Below are 23,113 nucleotides of genomic sequence, written 5' to 3' on the forward strand. Positions count from 1 at the left end.
AAGGGAATGGTTATGAAAGGCTTTGAATGCAAAACAAAGCAGTTTGTATTTGCTTCTGGAGGCCATAGGGAGCAAATGAATTTATAGAGGAAGGGGAATAACACGATCAGATCTACTGTAGGAAAACACTCTGGCAGCTGATTGGAGAATGGACAGCAAAGGAAAGATTTAAGGCAAGCTGATTTAAGTCATGCAACTAATGCAATGCAATTGCATAGTCTACCATGTTTTATGAATATGAGATGACAGTAATGGTTGCTCCTTCCTTCCTTTCTTCCTTCCTTCCTTCCTTCCTTCCTCCCTCCCTTCCTCCCTTTCTTCGTTTCTTCCTTCCTTCCTTACTTTTTTCTCCATCTATCTATATGTCTATCCATCTGTCTCTCTGTCCATGAATATCATCAGTTTCTTTCTTCATACTTCAGTTTCCCCTTCTGTAAAATGAGTAGGACTAGATCTCTAAAGTCACTTCCAATTCTAAATAAATAGACTTCATAACGTTAAAAGTTTCCTGGACTTCTTTAATATTATCAAACCATATGGTTAATTGTAGGATATCAAAGAACTCTTTAATTGATCTGTAAAATATGCCAAGTCAGTCTCCTTAAAGAGTAGTTTTCACAATTTTTTTGAAGTGAAGGGAAAATTGGTTGTTATTTGCAACTCTTTGAAATCTCTCTTTCTCTCTCTCTCTCTCTCTCTCTCTCTCTCTCTTTCTCTCTCTCTCTCTCTCTCTCTCTCTCTCTCTCTCTCTCTTTTCTCTCTCTCTCTCTCTCTCTCTCTCTCTCTCTCTCTCTCTTTTTCTCTCTTTTTCTCTCTCTGTGTTTCTCTGTCTGTGTGTGTGTCTCTTTCTTCTCTCTCCCTGTCTGTCTGTCTCTCTCTGTGTGTCTGTCTCTCTGTCTCTTTCTCTCTGTGTCTCTTCTCTCTGTCTCTGTCTCTCTCTCTCTGTGTGTGTGTCTGTGTGTGTGTGTGTCTCTCTTTCTTCTCTCTGTCTATGTCTCTTTCTCTTCTCTCTCCCCTCTCTCTCTTTCCCAGAAAGGGGCCTTACCAGAATTTTTATTAGTAAAATTTGCTCAGTTCAGAATTTGTCTCAAAGACAGACCTTGAAGAAGCTGTAGTGCAGAGGTCTCTTTCCTTTGATGTGTTTACTCCTTGAGTTGGTATGCAGCATCATTGTCTATAAACCAAAGGGGAACCATATCTTTTCTGAGATGTAGCAATTGAAGCACCATGGGTCTGACCTTGTCATCTCTCTGCTCAAAAATATTCAGTAGATTCCTATTGCCTATCTTTCAAGATGGTATTGAACTCAAACATTCAATAAAGGATTTAACATATACTTTAACAAATTTAACATGTATTGTACTACCTGCCATCTAGAGGAGAGGGTGGGGGGAAGGAGGGGAAAAGCTGGAACAGAAGGTTTTGCAAGCGTCAATTGTTGAAAAATTACCCATGCATATATCTTGTAAATAAAAAGTTATAATAATAAAAAAAATCAATAAAATCAAAACGAAGCACCCACAAGTTCTTCCATATAGTCCAGGGCTATAACAGAAAATTGCTAGAAGCCTGTGGACATTCTAGCTAGAGTAAAATAAAGCCAGCAAAAATTTCAGCTCAGTCTGTTGGGGCTACATCAAGGGAGGAAGCCAAAATATTGTACCTTTTGGAAGGGGTCTGTGAAAATAAATGGTGATCAGGTGAGACCAAGGTGTTAGAGACAGGGACTGATGTCAATGAAATCTCTGGTAAATGGGGCATGAAACCACCATCACCTCAGGCTAGCCCTTGTTGGGGAGTTAGTAGGGACCTAACCATTCAAGAAGATGGAAGGATCAAAGATAGTGAGAGCTTTGGAGTCCTTCAGAAGACAGGTTATCCTGGCCATGGTTCAATAGTTGGAACAATGGATGTGTTTAATTTATATATATTTATTTGCATCTCATCTCCCCTGTTAGATTGCAAGCTCCTTGAGGTTAACAATTGTCTTTTGCCTCTTTTGGTATCTAACCCTTGAACAATGTGCCTAGCACATACTAATTACTTAACAAATGGCTAATTGATTGATGATATATAAATCCACACCAGGACAAGGGAGTGTTGGAATCAGCTGAAATAGGCTGGGGAGAAGAGTTGTTAAATTGAGGTGATAAAAGCTCATACCAGGATAGGGACTGTGTCAGACTTGGGACCATGAGAAACATAATCTTGAATCTTTGTAGTTAGAATTTTATTACTAGTTCTTCACTCCCTAATGCAGATGGTATTTCTACACCCCTAGATATGCTGTCCTGACAAACCCGAGACCTTGACAACCTGATAAGCTTAAAGAAATACTGCTTATTGCTGTCTGGGAATGACGCCCTTAGAGTGGTCACTTTTTGCCTCCTGTTTAGAATAGAAATTCCTTTATTATGACAAATTGTCAAGAAACATTTTGATGTCTCTCTCTTCTTTCTACAACATGTGGGCCTGAGACCACTCATTTGCTGACTCCCCTATTCTGGTGGGGTTCAGTTGCTAGTTAGCAATAAACACTCTTAAAACATCATTATTTTGGCTGCCCTGTTTTTCTCTCACATGGACACTTCAAGAAGAATAAAGGAAGTGTATTTGAGATATGTTGAAAAAGTGGAATTGGCAGGCCCTGGAACGATACTGAATATGGGATGGAGAGGGGGTGAGAGATAGTAAGGAGTCCAAGGTGACGCTGAGGTGGCAAGCTTGAGAGGCTGAGAAAGCAAAATGCAAATGAAACCAATTTTGAAATATCACCCTTTACCCATCAAAATGAATGAATGAATGAATGAATGCAAAAGCATTTAAGTACTTACTATGTGTCAAACATTGGGCTAAGTTAGAGATGCGAATAAAAAAGGAAAGATAGTAACTGTCCTTAAGAAGCATACATTCTAATAGAGTTCCACAAGACATATAGAGCAGTGCTAGTCAAAGAGAGTGACTTTGGCCCAGAAAATTACCAAGATGGTTAAGTGGGGCCCGAAAGGAATAGTTGACACAGTCCTTAGTCTGATTGTGGTTCTGAAACTTGCAGATGGGAAGGAGGGAGAAAAGGAAGGAAAAAATTGAGAGGGCAAAAATAAAATAACAAAACTACATGTTGGTGTGACTGTGGAGAAATAATCACTCTTGTATTAGAATTGTAAGATAGTGGAATTATTTTGAAAAGCTGTGTGGTGCTACATTGCTAAACTTAACACAAATAATATACTCACTGACCTAGTAATCCTATCATTAAAAATATATCATTTTCAAGTCATATATTCAAAGAATTAGTTGCCACATTTTATGTATAACAAAAAACAAAAACAAAACTGCAAACAACCAAAATGCCTAACACTTAGGGAGTAGCTGAATAAATTGTATATGTGTGTATGTGTGTCTATGTGTTGCTATAATGTGATTTTGGATGCATAAGTATAGGGAACATAAAGAAATCTAGAAAGATTTATAGGAAACAACATGAAGAAGTAAGGACAAGAGTATCCACAGACCATGATCATATTAAAAGGAAACATACATAAATATGAATAGATTAATAGGCAAATATTTAATTGATTTCATTATTCTTTAAAATTATAATTATATTTGAGGAAATGGAGAGTGTGGCCTAGACCTGTGATTTAATTTCTATAGGGAACTCCTGGTAAGAAAATATCTTCTATATACGCAGATGTCAAATTTCTCTTTTAATCTTAACAGCATTGCTTTGGATCTTGAGAGATTAAACAACCTGGTCATTCTTGACTTCAAAACCAAAACATGCCACTTATCTGAGTGGACAATAAATTACTAAAAAAGCAACCAAAAAACCCTCCATCTCTTTGGCACAATAATTTAAAACGGGTTTGATTTAAACCAATTTATCCTAAAATTGTCTTCACAGACAATATAAGGGAATGTTTCCATTTGATGTGCAGCTCTGCCTCGCTTAAATCCAATTCACTCAAAAGTAAAGACATCACCCTCATGTTGTCATTGGTCTTACTTGAGAATGAAGGAAAAACAATAATAGCCTAAGATTGAACAGACTTACCTTTGTCTTTATTCTTAAACAACCTAAACTTCATCTATGAAGCCTCCAGAATTTCAATTTATGGTCTCTAAGTCTAAGAGAAGAATACTCCCTCTACCCAACACCTTGGCCCCTTGTTGTTAGTAGTCTTTCCCTTTAGATTATTTTACTTTTTTTTGCTACACAGAGTTTGTATTTACTTATCTGTGTGTTTGCTATTCATCATTCCTCTAGAACATTAAACTCCTTGAGATTAGGACATTTTACTTTTGTCTTTATATTTTCAGCGATCAGGCCAGTTCCTGGAACAGAGTAAGAATTTAATAAATGTTTATTGGACAGGTACAGTGGACAGAGCAGTGACTCTAGATCAAGATCTCTGAACCTTTTCTGTGTTCTAAACCTCCTAGTAAAACCTATGGATCCTTTCTCAGAATAATGTTTTTGATTCATAAAATAAAATTAGGATTACAAAGGAACCCAGTTATATTGAAATAGAATTCAATATCTTAATATTGAAAATTATTCAATTGTACAATTAATTATATAATTAAAAAGTACAATTAAAGTATTACAATTATTTTATCATTTCATAATTATGTAATTTATAATATAATTAAATTATTACAATATTAAATATGATTTATGGATCTGTGTTCTTGAAGCTTTGAGTAAAAGTTCTGTCCTAATGAGGCAGATTTCAGAAGGCTTTGATTTAAGCACAGGGAAAGCAACCAAAATAGAAAAACAAATAAACCACATATGAGAGAAGTTTGTCACATACAAAGAAGGGGAAGGGCCCAAGTATGATGTAAATTAAGGCAGGTCATTTTACTTTAAGGGATGTGTGTTTCTGGTTTAACCTTTCTGTCTCACATACCCCTGCCATTGGTATTCATTCTTAGCCCTCCCTTCTTCTTTCTCCCTTCTGGCCAGTGATGAAAAGCCTCCAGAATCATGTGGGATCAGCCTGTCTGTCTCCGCTTCAAACAAGAGGCAAACAAAGATGACCCTTTTCAAGCTTGCAAAGAACAGGAAACCTGGGGAAGCAGGAGAAAGGAGGTCATGTTAGAGCAGAATGTAACACAAGGCAATTCGTGCCCATTTAGTAGATACTTGTGAAGGAATGTTATGTATAGATAGGCTAGTTTGGTATAGTCAGTAGGGAACCAGGCTTGGAGATATAAAAATTTGGGCTCAAATCCTGTTATAAAATCACACGACTCTGGCTAAGCCACTTAATGTTCTCCCTCAATTTCTTCATCTATAAATTATGAGGTTAGACTCCATGGCCTGTAAGGTCTTTTTACAGTTCTAAATTTATGATCCTATTTGCTACCCAAGATGTTCAGAGGATCTGCAAGGGTCAGATTTATGGCTCTGGGCCAGCTCTGGGAGAAAAGAATGAAAAATGCCTTTTGGCAGACAATAGAAGCTGATGCCTTCTTTCAAATATACTTTGGAGATATCCTTATTTTATCTAGCAAAAGGTGGGATGTGAGCTATGTAAAGCATTATGGCTAAACTTATTACTGGTCTATCTTTTGATCTGGGGAGAGGAGTGGAGGAAAGACAGAGGAAGGGTCAAGTTGTTATGAATTAATTCTAGTTAATCACCATCAGAGATCTCTTCCTCCTCAAATTCTCCTGGGCACTTTGCCTGGATATATCCTTTACCCTCATCTTGCTTGTGTAACCACCATATTCTCTCCAGTGGATTGTGTCACTTTCATTCTTGTATTTAGGGCAGTAGCTTCCTTTTATAGTATCACAGAGTCTAGAAAGGATCTGAGTATTCCATTGAGTCCAAGTCTTCTGTTTTGCAGAGGAAACTGAGTCATGGAGAGATTAAGGGATTTCCCCAGGATCACATAGGTAGTATCTCTAGCAGGATATACAGGTTTTCTGTAACTAAAAGTCCAAAGCCCCATCCATTAAACTTCACTGAATTTAGAGATATTGGTTGAATTGAATAAAATTGTAGCCATCTTTTTTTCCTGTTCATTAAAACAGGATATTATTTGAAATAAATTCCCAAGGTAAAAGAATCTGTTTTCCTCATTTTTTTTGCTAAGTACAAATGTACTTGATCTAAAAAAATATTATTTCATCCCTATCTTTCTCTCTAGATACAGATCTCTCTCTCTCTCTCTCTCTCTCTCTCTGTATATATATATATATATATATATATATATATGTGTGTGTGTGTGTGTGTGTGTGTGTGTGTGTGTATATATATATATGTGTGTATATATATATATGTGTGTGTGTGTGTGTGTATGTATATATGTATATATATGTTAAATTAGAAAATAGATATCTAGAAAGCAGAAAGTTTAATCTATATTTTGTTGGGGAAAATCATCAATAGAAAAGAATTCTTTATACTTTGGTTACTTAAAAATTCTTTATACAACCTAGAAATATAATATTAATCTTGTGGCATCCTTCTTCCACAGTATACACATTTTTGTAAGATTACCTGGTAGAAACAATTACAAATACTTAGAGAATACCAGTAGATAGCACAAAGTTATACAGTGGCTTAGAAACATAATCTCTTGACACTCTGATGAAGTATTATTTTATCCATTTTGTACAAATAAGACAACTGAGTCTTAGAAAACATTAAGGGTTTTGTTTAGAGTCACACAACTAAAAAGCATCAAGATTTGAACTTAGGTCCTCTCCTGACTTTAATGCAGCACACTTTTCAGTGTATCATTCTGTTTCCTTATACTAAGAAGAGTAACAGATGAATAGCGACAGCTAAGTGGCCCAGTGGAAAGTCAGATTAAATACAGCTACAGATGTTTACTAACTCTGTGACTCTGGACAAGCCATTTAACACTGTTTGCCTCCATTTTCTCATCTGTAAAATAAAACGGAGAAAGAAATGACAAACTCCTGCAGTATCTTTGTCAAGAATACTCCAAATGTGGTTGTGAAGAGTCAGACAGAACTGAAACAATGAACAATTGGATTAATTGATTAATTAAAAACACTCATTAATTATTTGCTATGTGCAAAACACTGGAGATTCTTATCGACACAATACATATAGAGATTTCAGCTGCAAGTCAGATAGAAAGGGCCAGTGGTACCTAGGGTGTGGCTGCAAGGCAGATAATCCATCTTTTGTACTGTCATTTCCGTTAATAAAATCATTATCAGTCTCTGATGCTAAACTGTATGATGAGGCCAAGGACTTTGGTGTCAAGAACTTTCTTTTTCTGAGTTTCTAACGCTGATTAAATCAAAACTGACTAAAGGTAAAATTGAAGGCTTCTTTTTTTTCATATAGTATTTTTTAAGATAGTACCAAAGAGATGGACAGCCTAGCATTTCTGATTATCTTAGTAATGCTCAACTGAAGAACTGATGAATAGAAGGCCCTGTCAGCAAAATCCAGTCCAACCTCCTCATTATCTAAAGGAGAAAACTGACCACCTGGGAGTGATTTGTCCAAGGCCAGAAGACTAGTAAGGCAAGATCAAAACCTGGCTACTTGGAGTTTATCTGGTGTTTCTTGTGGCTTCAAACTAGGTTGTAAAACTCCAGGAAAGTTGTAGAATTAACTTTTCTCAGAAACTAACCAGAACAGGATAGATTAACCACTTGGCCTGAATAGTTTAAATGTGGAATTGCATGAATTCAGCTAGTCAAGTATGGATTAAGTGTTTATTTTGTGCAAGGCATGTTCTTGGGCTCTGGAGATAGAAAGAAAAGATGAAAGGCAATTAGCCAACTTCCAGAAGTGACTGACATTTGTACTTAGAGTTCACAAAGCTCTTTCCTTTAGAACAATGGGGCTGAAATGTTACTACTGGGCTTTTATCTCAAAGAGAAATTAAAGAAGGGAAAGGGACCCACATGTGCAAAAATGTTTGTGGCAGCCCTCTTTGTAGTGGCCAGAAACTGGAAAATGAATGGATGCCCATCAATTGGAGAATGGCTGGGTAAATTGTGGTATATGAATGTTATGGAATATTATTGTTCTGTAAGAAATGACCAGCAGGATGATTTCAGAAAGGCCTGGAGAGACTTACATGAACTGATGCTGAGTGAAATGAGCAAGACCAGAAGATCATTATACACTTCAACAACAATACTATATGATGATTAATTTTGATGGACATGGTCCTTCAACAATGAGATGAACCAAATCAGTTCCAATTGTTAAATAATGATGAGAACCAGCTACACCCAACAAAAGAACTCGGGGAAATAAATGTGGACCACAACATAGCATTTCCAATCCTTGTTTTTGCCCACTTGCATTTTTGTTTTCTTTCTCAGGTTATTTTTATCTTATTTCTAAATCTGATTTTTCTTGTGCAGTAAGACAACTGTATAAATATGTATACATATATTGCATTTAACATATACTTTAATATATTTAACATGTATTGGTCTATCTGCCATCTGGGGAGGGGGTGGGGGGAAAGGAGGGGAAAAGTTGGAACAGAAGTTTTGCAATTGTCAATGCTGAAAAATTACCCATGCATATGTTTTGTCAATAAAAAACTATAATAAAAAAGAATATTGGAGCTGGGTAATTTTTGAATTATTATTCCCCCCATTTTAGAGATTTGAAAACTGATGTTCAGAAGAGGAGGTGCCTTGTTCAGGATCACATAGGTAGAAAGGAGCAGTCAGAGTTTGAAACTACAACTCTCCTCTCCTCCTCTCCCTCTCGTCTCCTCTCCTCACTTCTCTTTCCTTCTCTTCTCCTCTCCTCTCTCCTCTGTTCCCCCCTCCTCAAATTTATAAGAATACAAATGATTCCCCAATTGAAAAATGGCCAAAGAATATGAACAGACAATTTTCAGGCAAAGAAATTAAAGCCATTTTTAGTCATACGAAAAAATGTTCTAAATCACTAGTGATTAGAGAAATAGGAATTAAGATAACTCTGAGGTACTGCTTCATACCTCTCAGATTGGCTAAGATGAAAGGAAAAGATATTGATAAATGTTGGAGGGGATATGGGAAAACTGGGACACTGATACATTGTTGACGGAGTTGTGAACTGATCCAACCATTCTGGAAAGCAATTTGGAACTATGCCTAAAGGGCTATCAAACTGGGCATACTCTTTGATCCAGTCTCTACTGGGCTTGAGGTGATTCAGGCCAATTCCCATAGACTTATGATGGAGAGAGCCAGCTGCATCCAGAGAGAAGACTATGGAGACTGCATGTGGATCACAACATAGTATTTTCATCTTTTTGTTATTGTTGTTTGCTTGCTTGTTTTTTTCTTTCTCCATTTTCTTCTTTTTGTTCTGATTTTTCTTGTGCAACATAATTGTGGAAATATGTTTGGAAGTATTACACATGTTTAACCTATATTCAATTATTTGCTGTCTGGAAGCAGGGAGGAAGGAGGGAAAAAAATTTGGAACACAGGGTTTTGCAGGGGTGAATGTTGAAAACTATCTTTGGATGTATTTTGAAAGATAAAAAGCTATTACAGAAAAAAAGATCTTTTTGCTTTAGGTAGTAAGAGCTTTTATTAATATAGAGCTTTCAGATTTGCAAAGCACTTTACAAATATTATGTCACTTTATCCTCATAACGAATGTTGGGAAATAGGTGTTATTATTATCCCCATTTTACAGATGAGGAAATTGAGTCAGGCAGAAGAACTTAACTGACTTGCCCAGGGTCCCATTGAGAATGTCTAAAGTAGGATTTGAATTCAGTTCTTTCTAACTATAGGCCAACACTTTATCACAGTGACATCTAGCTGCTAGATGATTAAAGAATCATAAGATTGTTTGCTTGCTTGTGTTTTTTTTTCTCATTTTTTCCCTTTTGATCTGTCAGACACCCATCTGATCCAACTCCCTCATCTTACCCATGAGGAAAATGCTGTCCATAGAAGCTAGGTAACTTGTCCAATGTCACATACATAAGCATAAGGGGGTTTTCCATGTTTTCTGATTCCAGATACATGATTAAAGTCATCTAAGAATTTGTTGTCCCTGTTGTTACTTATTCAACTAGAAACTTTTTTGTAAACAAAAAGAGAACTAATCATTACAGAGCTACACCCACCAGGGACTTGGTTCTAATGAGTAATAAGTAATAATAATGTGTCATCCAATGTGACTGATGAAGGAGAAAGTAAAGACTAGTTAATTAAGCAGGGGGAAAGATATGAGCATGAGGCAAGCAGACAGGGTCAGGGTACTGCTGTGGTCTTCTAGCTATCAGGCTGGATTCGAAAGTTAGCTCTATCACGTCCTACCTGCACCAGTGCTAAAACATTTTCTCTTTGGGGTACACATCAGTGAAATTAGATCCAATGAAACTTTGTCAATTGTGTCCATTTGGAACTTGCATTTGTCTGAAAGACAAGACCTCAGTTCTAGAATTTCCTCTAGAACTACGTTGTGTGCGTGAATTAGCAGTGGGTGAACGATGTGACTGATTTCACACTTCCATCGTGGCTGTGAGATGGAAACCAAGCGCCTCTCAGGGAGAAATGGAAAACCTGATGCTGCTGTACCCTTTTATCCTTCAATCTGAAGCACTCCAGTCCCTGAGCTGGGGAGTCAGCTTAATTCATGAAGAGCAAGAAAAATGGAGGGAGACAGAATGGAAGATTTCTAAGGGGGCATTAAGGACCATCACACAAAGGGAATGCTTCAGAAAACCTATCCCTCCTTTCCCTTTTCATAAGATGGTAACAATGAGCAATAAGTTTCTTTGCTCATTTAAAAAATTTCCCATTTGCTATTCATTCTGAAACTTGGTGAGATCAGCCAAAAGTGATTTAAGCATGTATCCCTATGGCAGGGGGATATTTCAAGAACTATCATGTCATCATTAGTTTTTTCATTTGCTTGTTGCTGGAGTAACAGCACAGAGTATTTTCCTTGCAGATGGAGAAAATTAAGGGATTTTTTTCATTCACTCATTTTTTTTTTGCTGAGGCATTTGGGGTTAAGTAGTGACTTGCCCAGGGTCACACGGCTAGGAAGTGGTAAGTGTCATTATGTCACCTAGCTGCCCTTCGTTTATTCTTACAAATAAACATTTTTAAGGGACAGCTATGGGCTAAGAGGAGATGGATGATATAAGGATGGTTACAACAAATACCAGCCCTCAATGAACTTAAAATGATTATAATAATAACTCATAATTACTTGTATTTTATAGCTTATAAAGCATTTTAAAGCTAGTAGCAGAAGTTCAGAGCCTGAGTTAAAATGAACTATATGACAACTTAATCCAAACTGGCACCTGACAAATAGACATCTTAGTTTTTTTCAAAGATTTCAAGTCCTGAAGCAGTTCATTTTAATTCTCAGGCTTTGTTTTTCATTCATGTCTAAGTATTTATGACCCCATTTGGAGTTTTCTTTGCAAAGATACTTGAGCGGTTTGCCATTTACTTTTCCAGCTCATTTTACAGTTGAGGAAACTGAGGCAAACAGTGATTTGTCAAAAATCATATAACTAGTAAGTATGAAGATGAATTTGAACTCAGGGAGAGGAGTTTTCCTGATGTCAGACCCAGCACCCTATTCTGACCAAGCTCTAAGCACTCCACGAGCCACTGGAACAAATTGTTCTTATCCAAATATTCTACTAGGAGAAATCTTCACATATTTTGAGTAGACATTTCCCTCACTGATGAATGTAAAGTCTATCAGTTACCCTCAGCCTGGTTTAGTCTATCTGCCCAAACTGTTTTAGCAGGTGGTTATTTTTGCACTTGCTACAGCTTCTTGGAGCCACAGGTGAGAGTTGGGTGAAAGGTGAAAGCCAAAGGTGTTGCTAAAGTTCATTGAAACAAAACAAGAAAGAGGGTGAGAGTACCACAAGCCATGAATTTAATACACCACACTACTTGACAAGGAACTAGAAACTGAGGGGATGCTCATCAACTGAGGAACAACTGAACAAGCTATGGTCTATGATTGTGATGGAATACTATTGTGATATAAGAAATGACGAGCAGAATGCTCTCAGGAAAACCTGCAGGACTTATATGAACTGATGTAAAGGGAAGTAAGCAGAATCAGGAGAACATCGTATACAGTAACATCAATATTGTAATAATAATCAGTTATGACAGACTTAGCTACTCTGATCGAGGCAATGATTCAAAACAATTCCAAAGGATGCATGATGAAAAACAGTATCTGTCTCCATAGAAAACCCAGAGGAACTCAATGCAGATTGAAGCACATTTTTAAATTTCATTTTTCTAGGGGCTTTTTTCTGTGTTTTCTTTTACAATATGACTAATATGGAAATGCTTTGCATGACTTTATATGTATAATTGATATCAAATTTGTTGCCTTCTCAAAGTGGGGGAAGAGTAGGAAAGAGGGAAAGAATTTGGAATTCAAATTTTTTTATAAATGAATTTTTATAGAGATAATATATGTAAAATGCTTTGCAAACCTAAAAGTATTATGTAATGCTAGCTATTATTTTTGTCACAATGACTGATAAGATCTGGAGCCAAGAACAGATTCCTTGAGCCTTCCATTATAATCTCCTTTAACAGAAATATCAAACCTTTAAATAGCTCCTTAGTTTCTTCAACCAGTTTTAATCTACCTAACTATTAGTATCAAGCACATACCTCGTCAGCCCATGCACAAAGATTGCATGAGAGATTTTGCCAAAGGCTTTATTGATATTGGTAAATTCCATCTATAGTAGTGCCGGCCCACCAGTTTGGTATAAAAGGAATGGTGACTAGGTCTGTGGAATTGGTTTAAGGACTCCTAAGAAGAAAATCTCTCCACCAATGCAGGTTGTACCTTCTCTGCAATATAGTTTTCAAGAGTTGTCTATAGAATTGAGAATTGAAATGATTTGCCCAAAGTCACACATCAGCAAAGATGGGATTTGAGTCCAATTCTTCTTGCCTTTGAGGATAGCTTTCTTTCCGATGTTTCTCACCAGTATGGTAATCTTCTCACAAAAAGGAAATGAGGTTAGTCTAATATAACCTGGTCTTGATGAAGCCATGTATTAGCGGTGAACCCAACTAGAGCCTGTTCCTGATTAATCTAAATGATGGTACAAAATGAGTCAGTCATAGGTCATTCAATAGTAGAAGGGGGTTTATTTAAGCATGGCTTAGAAAAGATATTCAACAAGGATATTCCATCACTTACCTTGGGTTGATACTGGTATTCACCATTACTTGATGTCCATAGGGAAATAGATCTGATCATCAGAGCAGGGGGTGGAAATTTGGAAGGATTTAAAGAATCTGCCAGATCTGAAAGGCCCTGACTCCACATACCTGGAGTTTATATATTTGGATGATCAGAAAAGACCAATCAAGTTCTGGAGAACAATTTGCCTACTTTTAGAGGGGAAAAAAACCTACCTTAATCCATGCTGTAGGATGGAAAGTGGAAAATATTCTGCATAAAGATGAAAATTGGAGAAATTTATTTTTGATTCAATTTTTTAAAGTATATCAAGTTCTGATGATATGAGGAATTCTGACTGTGCTAGACACCAAGGAAGAAATAAAGTTCAGATAAAACACAGTTCTTGTTGAATTCACAGAGCAGTAAGGATAGTAATTTCAGTTTTCTTTTTCACAATGATTTTTTTTAACCTAAGTTAACTACTTTTTAAAAACTACTAATGGGGAAATGTTTATTTCCCTATTTATATTTATTTTTTAATTTTATTTTTGTTTTCAGTTCCAAATCTTTCTGTCTTAATCTCCTCTCCCAACCATTAAGAAGGCAAGAAAGATGATATCCATAATGCATATGAAGTTATGTAAAACATATTTTTCCCCCTCCCAAAAATAAGTAAGAAAAATAAAGAGGAAAAAAACCTATTCTTCATACTGCACTCTGAGTTCATCAGATTTCTAGCTGGAGCTGACTGGCGTATTGCATCATCAGTTCTTTGAACTGCACAATGGAAATTAAGACTGACTTTAGGATAGGGGAAGCAGGTCTGAATCCAAGAAGAGACCATTATTATAGCATTATTTAATAGGCTCTAAAAGATTTCCCTGAACCCACTTCTCTTTCAACTAATCTAACACAGTGTCTGTGACTCAATGCTCAATCCTTTACAGGTTAACAAAATCAGTCACTGATAAGACTTTTTTTTATCATTAACTTAAAAAGTGAACCTTTGAGGGATGGGAACAGGTAACTTTTGATGGAAGGTGAAGGATGAGGGAAAGTCTGGGACTTAAGTTGTTGTCCTTCAGGTCTCTATTAGCATCAATGTCTTATGGTGATGGATGTGGAATCAATTCAAAAAATATCACCACAAAATCATTCCACATCCTCAAGAGTCTCTACACAGCCAACAGTACTACCACCACCCTCATTGTCTTTGTTGTTATCAAGGTCATGCTCATCTGTAGGAGTAGGGAGCGTGGCAGTGGCAAGCAGGAGGAGGCAGTTGGACAGGAAGGCTGCACAATCTGAGATTATACAGGTGTGGCTAAGTTTAAGATGTGGTTACATTGTTATATGGCTGGTCTTAAGGTGAGATGGGTATCTTCAAACACAGGACGGCAAGAAACCATGAGTTCATGTCCCTCTCACCAGCAACTTGAGGGTTATTTCTCACTTTCTGAATTTCCTCCCCAAAACCCCTCCCAACCTTATCAGTTAGTCAAGTGCCCTCACATAGCATGTATTTGGTGAGAGGGATTTTTAGGAAGCCCCTAGTGATCTTTGAGGGAGCAGTTCAAGTAAGCTGAGGGGAATAGACACTAGATTGTTAGTAATTATGTATAAACAAGCTACATATAGGCTAAATAGGAAGTAAATAAGAGAGAGGGGGCACTAGGATGGAGGGATTGGGAAAAGCTTCTCATAAAAGCTGGGATTTTAATTTGGACTTACTGGAAGCCAGAGAAGTTAGGGGATGGTGAAGCAGAGACAAAACAGAAAGCCAGGAAAAGTAGAGAGGGGGTAAGAGAAATTGAGGGAGAGGAAGAAGGGAAGAGAGAGGAAGAGAGACAGGGAAAGATGGAGGGATATAAAAGATGGAGAAGAAAGAGAAGGAGGAGAAGGAAGAGGAGAAAGAAAAGAAGAATGGGGTAGACAAAGAATGGGAAAGAAGAAGAAGAAATTGAGAGCAAATATATTTCAGATTCAACTCCCTAAGTAAAATAGGAGGCAATATTATCTTCTAAGAGTGAGAAAGCAGGAATATGAAGGTAGTAGAAACATTTTGGAGCAAACATGGACATTTTAACTAAAGATAATAATAGCCAGGACTTATATAGCACTTTAAGGTTTGCAAAACATTTTACATATATTATATTTTATTTATTCTTCATAATTAAGTGAGATCTGCACTATTATTATTCCCATTTTACAGATAAGGAAACTGATGTTGAGAAAGATTAAGTGACTTGTTCTAGGTCACAGAACCAGTCATTATCTAAGGTAAGATTTAAACACCATTTTTCTCAATATTCTATTCATTGAGTCATGTGGCTGATTTAATAAATCACTTTAAAAAAGTAATATTCTTCTATAAAATGTAATGCAGCTTTCTTGGGGGCTTCTGGGAGCAGCCTTAGTTTCAGTTCAGTGTAATCACCCCAAATGCAGCCAAGACTTAAAGTCCAAATCCTTTATTGTCTCCTTCAAAGTCTTGTCTCTTTTCCTGGGGCCTGGTTAGCTTTAATAGAGGCCTATCTCTCTCCCTGGTTCCGAGAGCTCCTGCTGCTAGTCTTTTGCCTCTGCAGCTTCTGCCTCTAGTTTCCTCCAAATGTCTCCAAATCCAAAGATTTGTGCTTGAGCCTCCAGCCACCACAAAGGTGGACGATGGAATGAATCTGTGTCCTCCTCTGAGTGCTTCTAGTGGGCTTGTCCCTTCTGGCCCTGACAGCTCCTCCTTATATGCCCCACATTGAGTATATACTAATCATTACATCACTAGGAAACCATTATTTGTTGTAGGATTAAATTAATGCTAAGCTAGATTTAACCACTGTCTCCTCAATTCCACTTAGCACCTTGTTTCAAGTTCTGGCCCATAATAAAAAGTGATAGAGATCTGACTACAGAACACAATGCTCTTTCTACATTTGATATGGAAGAAAAACAGAGAATTGGTTGGGAGTCTGCAGACTTGCATCTTCCACCCAACTCTGCCCTTCATTAGTGTGACCTTAAGAAAATAATTTTTTGAGCCTCAGTTTCTTTATTTGTAAAATTAAGGGAGTGGATATTTTAGCTATTTTAGTGGAAGCCTTTCAGTTCTAAAATCACAGAAGCATAGATTCAGAGCTGGAAAAGAGACTCGTAAAGTCAACTAATCTCACCTTCTCATTTTTCAAATAAAGAAACTTAAGATAGTTTTAAGTGGTTTGCCTTGCATCACACAGCTAGTAAATAGCAGAGCCAGAGTTTGAATTCGGATTTTCTAATTCAAACTCCAGAGTTCTTTCCATTCTTCTCTGTTTCTTGTCAGAGCAAAAAGAGTTATGAATGGTGAGTAGTATTGGAAGTCCTTGTTATTGTTCAATTGTTTTTCAGTCATATCTGACTCTTTGTAATACCATTTGGGGTTTTCTTAGAAAAGGTACTGGGGTAATTTGCCATTTCCTTTTCTAGTCCATTTTACAGATATGGAAATGGAGGCAAACGGGGTTAAATGACTTGTCCAAGATCACACAGTTAAAAAAAAAAAAGAGCCTGAGGTCAGATTTGAACACATGATAATAAGTCTTCTTGATTCCAAGCACAGTGCTCTATCTCATTTTCTACCTAACTGCCCTGACTTTTCTCTTAATTCACTGTATTATATAATGGAAAAAAGGAAAAAAGAAAAAATCACTTTTAATTGAGACAATCACAGAAATTTTGAGAAGATGAGAAAATCTCATCCTACTCCTCTTTACAATCAAATCCTTCTCCAGAACTGCGCTCAATTCTGTCCCTACACCTTTTCTGTTTTTCCTTGTCCTCTGGCTTCTTCCTCTTAGCTCACAAATATCAAAAAATGGGCAATCAGACATAATTATAGTAACTGACATCTAAGTAGTGCTTTAAAGTTAGCAAAGCAAATGACAATGCTAACTATTTAAATTTCACGACACCACTATGAATGGTGGTACAGGCATTATTGTCCCCATATTACAGATGAGGAAACTGGCTCAGAAAGTTGAAGAAATTTTCCCATTATTATGGGATAATTAGATTACAGATTGAGAAATAGAAGAAATCTCAAACATAAGTTTACGTGAGTAAAATGAGGTCAGGGAACATTCCATAGCTGATAGGAGTAAGAAATAGAATTTGAATCCATGACTTCCTAATAACAAATCTATGTTATCCACTAAATTACACTTTCTTGCCATGAATTCAAATATTATTTCATATAGACACATCCTCATAAACTAAAATGACTAGTTGCCTTCTAAACAGGCATTTTTTTAGTCATTGTTTAAAATATATTTAATACAAATATATATAAAACATACTTAAATATATACAAATATACATACATATGCATGTATATGTATATACATGTATATTACTATTTTATTTTTCCTAATTACATGTAAAAACAATTTTTTAACATTTTTTAAAATTTTGAGTTCAAATTCTCTCCCTCCTTCCCCACATCTCTCTCTGTGACAACAAGCAATTTGATCATGTGCAGTCATACAAAACATATTTCCATATTAGTCATGTTGTGAAAGAAAACATAGACCAAAACCAAATCAGAACTAGAACAAAGAAGAAAGTTTTTTTTTTAAATCATGCCTCGATCTGCATTTAGATTCTATCAGTTATTTCTCTGGAGATGGATAACATTTGTCATTATAAATCCTTCAGAATTATCTAAGATCATGGTATTGCTGAGAATTGCTAACTCATTTACAATCAATTATCATAGAATATTGCTATTATGGTGTGTTTTCCTGATTCTGCTTACTTCACTTTGCATCAGTTCATGTAAATCTTTCTATGTTTTTTTTTTGAGAGCACCAGCTTGTAATTTCTTATAATACATTAGTATTCTATCACAATTATATATCACAATTAGTTCAGCAACTCCCCAGTTGGTCATACCTGCAATTTCCAATTCCTTGCTATTACTAAATGAGCTGGTATAAATATTTTTGTACATATAGGCCTTTTTCTTTCTGTTTCTTATTTTTTTGGAATACAGATCAAATAGCAGTATTATTGGATCAAAAGGTATGCATGATTTCATTGCCCATAGGGCATAATTCCAAATTGCTCTAAAGAATGGTTGAATAGTTCACAACTCTACCAATAGTGTATCAGTGTCTCAATTTTCCCACATTCCTTCCAACATTTATTATTTTCCTTATATTAACCAAACTGATAGGTATGGGGTGATCTCAGAGTTGTTTTATTTACATTTTTCTAATCAATAGTGATTTAGATCATTTTATATGACTATAGATAGCACTGATTATCTCTTCTGATAACTGCCTGTTCATAACCTTTGATGTTTTATCAAATTTTGGAAATTGCTCTTTTTTTTGCAAATTTGATTCAGTTCTCTTTATATTTGAGAAATAAAAGTTTTTATCAGAGAAATTTCTGTAACATTTTTCCACAGTTAAGATTACTAATTTGGTATTTCCCTCCATCCTATTCCTCTTCCCCTCATTTATCTTTCTCTCTCTACCCTTTCATCCTTTCATACTCAAACATGTTTCACTTTTGACAACTACCTCCTCAATCCTCCCTCTCTCCTGTCAACTGCCACACCATATCATCTTTTCTTCCTACTTTTCTGTAGGAAAAGATAAATTTTTATACTCAACTGCATATATTTGTTATTCCCTCCTTGATCTATTTCTGAAGAGAGTATGTTTCAAGTGCTCCCCCCAAGTCTCCCATCTTCACCTTCATGGTCTCTTTTATGTGAGATATTTTACCTCATCTATCTCTTCCCCATCTGAGTTTGTATTTTGATCTTCCCTATCATTATAGTACATTCCTCTTTCTAACTCTTAATTTTATTTTTTAAGATACCCTCTTATTCACACTTATTCATAGGTGTATTCAATTTATACCTATGTCCTGAAATATATATATTCTATATATTTTCCTTTTAATTTCCCTAATAATGAAAAGGGTCTTAGGAGTTACAAGAATCATCTTCCAATGTAGCAATGTAAACAATTTAACCTTATTGAATTTCTTTTGATTTCTCTCTCCTGTTTGCCATTTTATGTTTCTCTTGCATTTGAAAGTCAATTTTTCTATTCAACTCTGGTCTTTTCATCAATAATGCTTGAAAATCTTGTTTCATCAATATCTATTTTCTTCCTGAAGGATCATAACTCGGTTTTGTTGGTAATCCTAGCTCTTTTGCCCTCTATAATATCATCTTCCAAGTTGTTTGATCCTTTAATATAGATAATGTCTTATTTAAATAATTTGTTTCTGTATGATTACAATATTTTCTCCTTGACCTGGAAGCTCTGGAATTTGGCTATAATATTCCTGGGAGTTTTCATTTTGGGTTCAGTAGGTGATAAATAGAATGTTTCAATTTGTATTTTACTTTCAGATTCTAGGATGTAAGAACAGTTTTCTTTGATAATTTCTTGCAAGATGATATCTGGCCTATTTTTAAAAATCATAGCTTTCAGGTAATACAATTTTTAAATTATCTCTTCTTGATTAATTTTTAGGTCAGTTGTTTTTTCAAAGACATATTTCACATTTTCTTCTACTTCTTCATTCTTTTGATTTTGTTTTATTGTTTCTTCATTTTTATAAAGTCATCAGCTCTCACTTGTCCAAGTCTAATAAGTAAATATTTACTTCAGTGAGTTTTTGTAGCTTCTTTTCCATTTGATCAATTGTATTTTTTAAGGAGTTCTTTTCATCAGCGAATTTTTTTTACATATTTTTTCAGATAGTCAATTTTGCTTTTTAAGGGCTTTTCTTAAGTGAATTTTTGCATATCTTTTTCCAGTTGGCCAACTCCGTTTTTTAAAAATTCTCTTCACTGAGTTTTTGTACTTCTTTTAATTTGATCTTTTCTGTTGGCTGTTATTTTCTTTAATATTTGTTGTGCCTCCTTTACTGTTATTGTTTCTTTTTCATGATTTTTTATATCTCTCATATTTCTTTTCCCAATTTTTCTTCTATCTGTATAATTTGATTTTTGAAATCTTTTTTGAGCTCTTTCAGGAATTTTTATGCATCTGATATCAATTTATGTTTTTCTTTGAGGCTTTGCATGTAGCAGTTTGATTTAGTTGTCTTCTTGTGAGTTTTGATCTTCCGTCTCACCATAGTAATTTAATAGGATAGGTTTCTTTTTTGTTTTTGTTTTTGTTTTTGTTTTTTTGCTCATTTTTCTAGCCCATTTCTTGATTTTTAACTTGATATTAAATTTGGGATCTATTCCTGGGGTGGAGGTAGCACTGCCCTAAGATTAAGGGTTCCTTTTCATGAAGCTGTTTTCAGAACTAGTTCTGGCAGTCTGTAAGTTTTCAGTTCTTCCAAGATGGTATGGCCTAGGGAGAGTTGCTTTTACTACTCTCCTAGTCTGCACTCTAGTCTGTGAATGATCATTCTTTTTCACCCTGGAAATGCACTAGGGTCCTTGCTTCCTTGTGACCTCCAGCTTAGGTGTGGTAGTGCTCCTCCTTGCCCCTGAACTGCAACCCAGGATCCATGTATGAACAATGCAACAGAGTCCTGCACCCAGTGCTAGAAAAGAAACCCCATAATCTCCCTCTAAGCAATTGTCATACTCCCTTGCCATCTGAGGGCAGAGAACTCCAGAAGCCATTGATTCAGTCACCCTCAAAGTCTACTTCTGGCTGTGGAGGTATGTCCTACATTGAAATCCTATGTGCTGGACTGCACTCTTCTCTCATCCCAGTGCAAGAGACCTTCCTGCCAACCTTCTATGTTGTCTTGGTGAAGTGAGGGGATTGTTTCACCTCATCCTTTTATAGGTTCTACCACTTCAGAATTTGTTTCAAGGCATTATTAAGTTGTTTGGAGGAGAATTTGGGAGAGGTTAAGTAAGTTATTTTCTCCATCATCTTGGCTACATCCTACAAAGGTCATATTTTAACCAAATCAGGAAGGAAGGGGAGATTTTACACCAGCATCTTCATTGAGCTATAAGATGAATTCTGTATTTTTTAAGTCAAGAAAACAAATATTTGTTAAGTACTTACCACATGCTGAAAGGTAAAAACTGTCCCTGCTTTCAAATAGTTCATAGTATAATGCTGGAAATAACATGCAAATACATATATATACATATACATATACATATATATATGCATGTGTGTGTGTATATATATATATATACACACACACACACACACACACACACACACACACACACACACACACACATATTCTAGATGGATGGATGGATAGATGGATCAATCCATGGTAAATGGGAAGTTATCTCAAAGAAAAGAGACTACAGTGGTACAGACAGGAAATTTCTCTTGTGGAAGGTGGGATTTTAGTTGAGACTTGAAAGAACTCCATTCCCAATAAGATCAGCAGTGAAACAAGGTTGCCCACAATCACCGTTACTATTTAATACTGTATTAGAAATGCTAGCTTTGGAAATAAGAGTTGAGAAAGAGATCAAAGGAATAAGAATAGGCAATGAGGAAACCAAATTATCACTCTTTGCTGATGATATGATGGTATACTTAGAGAACCCCAGAGGCTCTACTAAAAAGTTATTAGAGACTTGAAAGAAGTTAGAGAATCCAGGAGGGAAAGAAGATGAGGGAGAGCATTCTAAATATGAAGAACATCCAGTTTAGAGAAGAGAGATGGAATGTCATGGAATTCAAACAAAGATCACTGGATCATAGGATACTTGAAATAGGATAAAGACTGAAGGGACTTGGTTGGGAAAGGCTTTAAAAGTTAAACAGAGCATTTTGGTTTTTGATCCTGGAAGCAATAGGGAGCCACTGCAGGTTATTAAATAGAAAGTGACAGTTGATTGATCACTTTAGTGATTGAATGGATATGTATTGGAATGGGGAAAAACTTGAGCAGGAAGACCCACTAGAAAGTTATTGTAATAATCCAAACATGAGGTAATAAGTGCCTTGCTACAGTGAGGGGGAAATGTCAGAGGACGGAAGAGGTCATATTTGAGACAATATGAAAAGGTAAAATAGACAAGCTTGGCAACAACTTGTGCATGGTGGGCAAGAGATAGTGTGGAGTCCAGGATGATGCCTAGATTTTGAATCTAAGGGACTGGGAAGATGGTGGATTCTTTATGGTGAGTATTTTAAATACTAAAAAAAGTAATCATATGAAAACTAACTATTTGTTTTTTTAAAAAACACATACAGAGACATTTTTCCAGGATGAACCAAGAGGCCAGCTTGGCCTTTTTCTAGTAAAATGGTCTCATGTTGCCGGAACAGTAACCACAAAACTTGCACATTTTGATTCAGAGAGAATGCCTAGTTCTAAACCTGACCTCAACTTTCTATGCTGAATCATTCCTTTTACTCTTCTTTAGCTAAGGCAACAACCACTGGTAAAATATGCTTAATGTATATTCTTCAATATTTTACTTAACTCAAACAGAACTAATATTTATTAAGTCACTACTGTGAGCACTCCACTGGTTTAGATCCTGGGGATATAAAAACAAAAAATCAAAATGAAAAAGCAATTCCTGTCCTTCACACATTCATATTTATTCACTTTGTTCATGTTACTTATTAGTTTTATTAACTTGATTAAAATAATAAAATAAATTAATTTTATGTTAATTATGTGGTTATTAATATTTCATATATTTTTATATTCTAAACTAGATAAATACAAAAATATATGAATATTTCCACATTTAAAGAATGAAACAAAAGAATTATGTATGGAAGCATGATTTTCTATTACATGTACTTGTGTTTTGTTTTGTTTTGTTTTAAACAAACTATACAGGGTATCCCAAATGTCAATGCAGTACTAAGACATTTGGGACATGATAATTAAATATGTTAATTTCAAAGCTCTCCTACTTGTCTCTGTCTCCTTCTGAACCCCCTTCTATTCTCCTTTGAACATTTTAAAAATATTTCACCGATTCCTTCCTT

The sequence above is a fragment of the Antechinus flavipes genome, chromosome 6, assembly GCF_016432865.1.
Source record: "Antechinus flavipes isolate AdamAnt ecotype Samford, QLD, Australia chromosome 6, AdamAnt_v2, whole genome shotgun sequence".
In the NCBI taxonomy this organism is placed as follows: Eukaryota; Metazoa; Chordata; class Mammalia; order Dasyuromorphia; family Dasyuridae; genus Antechinus; species Antechinus flavipes.